This window comes from Pinus tabuliformis, chromosome 5_2, assembly GCF_031772625.1.
Source record: "Pinus tabuliformis cultivar Carrire ecotype Pingquan chromosome 5_2, CPIR1, whole genome shotgun sequence".
Lineage (NCBI taxonomy): Eukaryota > Viridiplantae > Streptophyta > Pinopsida > Pinales > Pinaceae > Pinus > Pinus tabuliformis.
The window spans coordinates 431,183,786-431,190,152 of record NC_142306.1 but is presented as its reverse complement, the minus strand read 5'-3'; the positions used below and the strand labels follow the sequence as shown (position 1 = coordinate 431,190,152).

The following is a 6,367-nucleotide window of genomic DNA, read 5'->3' as shown; positions in this document are numbered from 1 at the left end:
ATGTTAACCTTTTGCTAACTTGTAAACATTCATATAACCTTTATGACTTGAAATCTAACCTTTGTAACTTGGAGGTGGAAGCCTCACTCCATCTTATTGTATTGGATCCTATCTTTAAGTATCACATGAGGAAAGCGAACGATACCTAAACTTTGCGATATTCAATAATATTTTGATAAATTTGAGGCGTAAAAGTCAATAGATCGACGCTTCTTGTATTAAGATGCATGCAAAGACACGTGGAAAGCATGGCCAGCAAGCTGCAAGTCGTCAAACGATTATCTGTGATGATGTAATGCTGTGAGATTAGGGATGCTTCGGTTTGAAAACCCCTCATATCACTGTGAAAATGTGCGCCTACGTCCAATAGTTTCAATTTGAAATTGTCGTGTTCCATGTTTATAGGGACATTACCAAGAAAGGAAAAATATATACGAACCATAGAGTGTGAACGTAAACCGAGCCGGCAAAGCTAAGGCAACGTTCTAATCTACTGAATATTTCAAAATTAAATTTTTGTTTTTCTTATTAGTCCCTGCCCTCCAGGCATGGACTATAGTAATCAGTCCCGAAGGATATAGCATTAGTTGACCTGCTTTTATTCCCTGGTCATCAGCAATAACCAAAGTTTTATTCCCGCTCAAACAAAGTTAAACAAAGTTTTGAGAGGGACGCTGATTTTTCATCTTATTTGGCCTCCTTGTTTGAACAAAGTTTTGAGAGGGATGCTGATTTTTCATCTTATTTGGCCTCTTTCCAAAAAACCGAAGCTAGACGTCAAAAACCAAAGCTAATCTGAAGCGAAAACATTAGGTTATATTTTTTTTTGTCTGATATTTTCAAATTGTCAGTCCCTGCAACCTAAACTAATGTTAGCATTACTGGACAACATTAAATGTTATCTCATCATCCACGGACACCTTGGTATATACCAAGCAGGTCTAAGAATATTGGCAGGTGTGCATGCAGGCGCTACAGGTGTCCATGCATGGGGAGGTGTCATGTTTCGCTAGCCTCCCTTTCTTGTTTCCCCTTTGCTGGCCTGCCTTAGTTCTGGCGGTGGTCTTCCGTGTTTTAAACTTGATCTCCCTTTGCTGGCCTCCGTTTGTTTCACCTTCTTCGTCACCTGGTAAATGCGGTTGTTCTGCTCGCTTCAATGTGGCAAACAGTTGTGTGCCCGCTTGTGGCTTTAGAGAAATTGCAATAGCTTCTGTCACCCCTGCATCTACATATGTTGTCTCTGCCCTGGCCTAGCAGAATCCTTTCTAGCGGATTCAACGCATGCTTCAACCGGCTCTCTAATTTGTTTAGATTAGATGCTGCTATCTTTGCCTTTGCCTCCACTGGATCCGCCCAAATACGAACAGGAACTAGGTCTCGATCAGGAACTGGAAGCTCTACTGCTGCTCGGTCTACAAGTGCTACTGGTGGTGCTTAAACCAGTCAAACTCTTGTTGCTAATGCTCTAGCTACCCCAACTTGTTCCTATGTAGGTAATAGATCCGTAACTGGGCCTGCTCCTGGGTATAGATAAATTTTTATGTGCTGATAATAATATGTGAGCAAAAGCGATCCAGGTAAGGAACTTCAGATATGGAATACTTACCAAGCTGAAGGCTTAATTTGATGACAGGATCATGGAGAGCACATACACCTCAAACGCAGAGTCCCGACATGTGAGCGGATGTGCTCTCTATATTCTATCGTCCACACCAAGACCTCAAATTCTTTTCAATCGGCGCTTAAGTCATGAAAATGATTTCCTATCATAATATATAATGTCAGCATGCCTTACGCTTGCCTCACTACGAATTTCTGGGTTATTATCTTTAGTTTATATAATGATGCTCACAGTAGAGTTCTGAGACTGTCCCTAATCAACACATTGGGCTTACCTGAATTTATTATCGTGCCCCTGATGGCCTTCTCCTTCATGTTGGCCACTCAGTTTCAGGAGAAACGTAATCAAACTTCCGTGGCCTTTGCGTGGTTCAACCACTTCAACCGAATCTGGTACTGATGCTTTCATTCGATACTTGTTTTTTTTCAGATGTTTAACTCTAAAATAAAGTTAATTCATGGAAAATACACTGGGGTTAGGGATGCCTTTTCGCTAATGTTCTTCATGCAGATAACAATTCGTGTTGCCAATTAAAATGCAAAATAAACATCTGATGAACCTACTTTACTTGAATTTTTGAATGTGGATTGAAGAAGTTCAATCAAGAATTATCACCTGAGATGTGATGACTATCAAGAGGCCCACTGGTAGCCCATACTTTCTCTTGGACAGTGCTGTTGCCATAAAATGCCCAATTGGCAGAACATCGATTTGCTCTGAGACCGCAGTGACAGTAAGCGGTTCTCTTCTGTATGAGAAGAACTGGTTGAGAAACGACAGAGTAATGCATGAAAGCAATCCGAGCACCCACACCCTGAATGTAAACACTGGAAGAGAACGATCATCGATAAGATGTATCTGCCATTGAATTCAAAATAGTATATTTTTTAAATGTTATATAGGTTTCAATCTTGTCCCAATTTTTTCGTGGGATGTAAATAGAATTTTTGGAATTATGCAACGAATTTAAAATTTCAATCGAAGGTTAAAAAAATTTAAAATATAAAAAAGAATTATATTTTTAAAATATGCAATATACTGAGACACGGTGGATATTGTTTACCTCATGACATTTGTGTCATGATCCATCAAAATAAGCCTTTACCACGTGCATTGCATGCAACCACATACATTACATGTGTTGGCCTGTGTAAAACATATGTTGGGTAACCAGGCGACATAGCGAAACCTGTGATAGCAGATCAATGCTCTGAGGCAGCAGGGAGGTGAGGGACTCATTCTCTGTGGCAGCGAGGAATTTTGTGGTTCTCTACTGGGCAAGATTGAGTTTGTGCCTTTCCAGTTCCTGATAAATTGCAAAAGGACCAGCCAGTTCTGTCTGAGGAAAAACCTTCTGAATTCCCAGCCTTGGACATTTTCGAACAGCCACCTTGTCTGTCTGTTGAGGATCTGTCTGCTCCTGAAGACTTAAGCTTTAAAAATGAAGCACAAAAGCAGTCTCTCCAGCTTCAGCTTGAAGCAAATGCACGCATTGATATTCCCCAAGGTGCTTTGCTTAAATCACCAGCAGATAAAACTGGTAAGTAGAAACCGTCATTGTGGTGCATTGGAACTCATTGACATAGAGAGCTTAGTTTATCGTGGCTTAATTTTACCATTGAAAACCTAGAATGAAATTGGTTCTCTTCGTGAAGACAATTATCTACCTTACATAGCTTCATCTTCCTGAGCCGATATACAGGGTGACAGGATAATGTGTCGATCGATTACCTCCCAAGCTTGCCATTCTCTAGGGAATTTCTATTTCATCTCTTGCAATTGTTGTTTGGGCAAAATACCTTGCATTGGATGTATGCAATTTCGCATGTTGGATGCATGGAAGGTCACTCAAACATTTTATGTTGCACTCTAGGATACCATGAATTAGGATCATATAGTCTGCCTCATCTCTCTGTGGGAGAACTTACTTGGTCATAAAATAATACTCAAGAAATGTATCTTATATAACTGCTAAAATTGGTGGAGATCCTGGAGTGTATGGGGCTCTGATGCCCGTTTGCTGCTTCGAGTCTATTGTTAGCATTTATTATATATTCTATAGAATCTGTGCACATGAGCTTCAAGATATGATTAGTAATCTAAAAACAGTAGCAGCTAGCCATTCGGCTTTAGCCAATTTTTTATGTCAAACAACACTGTTGCCTTTCTATTTCCCTAAAAACACGAAGGCATTTTAATGCCATTGTTTTTTCTTTGGTGTCAGGCGCTATTATTTTTCATATTTGAGGCTTCAGCTGTTAGCTTTGTGAAGTTCAATTTTTCCTATGACCATGTCCTCTATTCAAACTTGTTGAATTTATCTTTACTGTTGTGGGTAGTATAATGTAGGTGACTCTGTAACTCTTTGTTCACTTGGTCATAAAATAATACTCAAGAAATGTATCTTATATAACTGCTAAAATTGGTGGAGATCCTGGAGTGTATGGGGCTCCGATGCCCGTTTGCTGCTTCGAGTCTACTGTTAGCATTTATTATATATTATATAGAATCTGTGCACATGAGCTTCAAGATATGATTAGTAATCTAAAAACAGTAGCAGCTAGCCATTCGGCTTTAGCCAATTTTTTATGTCAAACAGCACTATTGCCTTTCTATTTCCCTAAAAACACAAAGGCATTTTAATGCCATTGCTTTTTCTTTGGTGCCAGGCGCTATTATTTTTCATATTTGAGGCTTCAACTGTTAGCTTTTTGAAGTTCAATTTTTTCTATGACTGTGTCCTCTGTTCAAACTTGCTGAATTTATCTTTACTGTTGTGGGCAGTATAATGTAGGTGACTCTATAACTCTTTGGGTGAACAAGGTTGGTCCCTACAACAATCCTCAAGAAACGTATAACTACTACAGTCTACCTTTCTGTCATCCAGGAAACAACCCTACCCACAAGTGGGGTGGGCTTGGAGAAGTTCTGGAGGGAAATGAGCTCATTGATAGTCAGATTGATATTAAATTTGGAAGTAAGCTGAACTTTTTCAGATATTCTTTCCTGTTCATATTCTCAGATTTTGGATTTTGATAAATGGTAGTATTCAAAAGGAAAGATATGCAGAGTTCACAGGTCCAACTTTTGAGTTTTGTAATCTGTATTTAACTTGATCCAGGCTTTAAGGGGAAGGTTATGTTGTTTATGCAATGAGATAATGATAATTATTGAACAATTGACACGTTCTATTACCTAATGTGGAGTGCAACAAGGGGAATATATATAATTGTTGTTCTTTAATACAGTAATATGAAGTTAAAGCTATATCACAAGTGAGCTCCAATTGTGCCAGTCTTAAACAATTTGATTCTTTGGCAGCAAATGTTAATAAAAGCGAAATTTGTAGCATCGAACTTGACAGTGAGAAAGTGCAGCAATTCAAGGATGCTATTGAGAACATGTATGGGTCTGAATTCTTCATGGGTATGTTCTCGATGTTTATATTATTGAGTTGTTTGTGCCATAATGAAGCTTAAAAAGATGGTAATAGTGTTTGCAATAGATTCCATGGTTATTGACTTAGTTTCGTTTGATGGCAATGGTATGCCATGTTGGACGGATTGTCTCAGATGATCTGCCACTCTGGGGTAAGCATTCCCCTCTCTAAGATGTATATCTGCTAATTTGTATTTCACAAAATGTATCATGTTATCTCAAGTATTCAAGGCATTGATGCAGATTGGGATGTGCAGGATTTGTGGAAGAACAACATCCAGACAGGAAAGAGGATCAAAGGCATTTGCTTTACACACATAAGAACCTTATTGTGAAATCAAATAAGGACCAGTTAGTGAATTGTGTGCTTTATAAATATGTTTATTTCCTTTGGCAACTTGGAAATGACACTGATTTTTTCTTTCATAAAACCTTACCATCTTACCTTGGTGTGGTGGACATCAAATCTGTTACATGTGAATTGCAGATAATACATCTCAACCTTACTCAGGAAAATCCTCAACAGCTTTTACCGGGAAGCAGGTTGAAGTTTACATATTCTGTCAAATGGGTTGAGACTAATATAACCTTCCCCAGGCATTTTGATATATATTTGGATCATCCTTTTTCCGAGCACCAGGTATAATTCAAGTACAAAAGCATGGTACTGGCTTTTGTTTGATTATTTTTGTGCTTTTTTTTTTCATTCCAGGTAACCAAGCATCCCACCCTTCTACCCATAGGCATGGGTAAGATATTCAGGGTTAGAGAGTCAAAAACAATTGGGTCAAGAAGGATGAAATACGTTACAAGTGGGATTTGAACTTGGGAGAGTGGGGGGGAGGATAACATCTGTCTTCCCTAACCACCCAAGCTAGTTCCAATTGACAAAATTCTTTTTGTGCTTATGATTTATGATAGCGCTTTAAGTGGGTGCCATTTCTTTTTGAAGCCAAGAAAAATTGCTTGTATTAAATGATTGTCCTTGAAGTTCTAGTCAATTTTAGTGGCCATGTTGTTATTAAATATCAATTAAAGCTGAATCCAGAATAGGGTTTCTATCTGTTTTCAACAAATGTTTTGACCTGAATAATATTTTGCATTGAAATGGATATTGATCTGAAAATCCACATAGATAAAGTTTCTTTTAATACGTTGAAAAATTAGTAGCATGATACATTCTATGGGTCATAAGTTATTGCTATACGTTTGTTTTCAACATTTTGGGAATGACAGGCTTTTGTGGTCACTTTATGTGCAGATTTCAACTGCTAACCAGGTCACCTACCCTAGTAGCTATTCTTGAAG

At 38.4% G+C, this 6,367-nt stretch overlaps 1 long non-coding RNA gene across 1 annotated transcript; it reads left to right on the top strand.

Moving 5' to 3' along the window:
- The first annotated feature begins 4,412 nt into the window (after nt 1-4,412).
- Nucleotides 4,413-5,014, top strand: LOC149159465 (uncharacterized). Its single transcript, XR_016261126.1, has 2 exons — nt 4,413-4,598; nt 4,943-5,014. It is a non-coding gene; the product is annotated as an uncharacterized LOC149159465 (long non-coding RNA).
- The last annotated feature ends 1,353 nt before the right edge of the window (nt 5,015-6,367 follow it).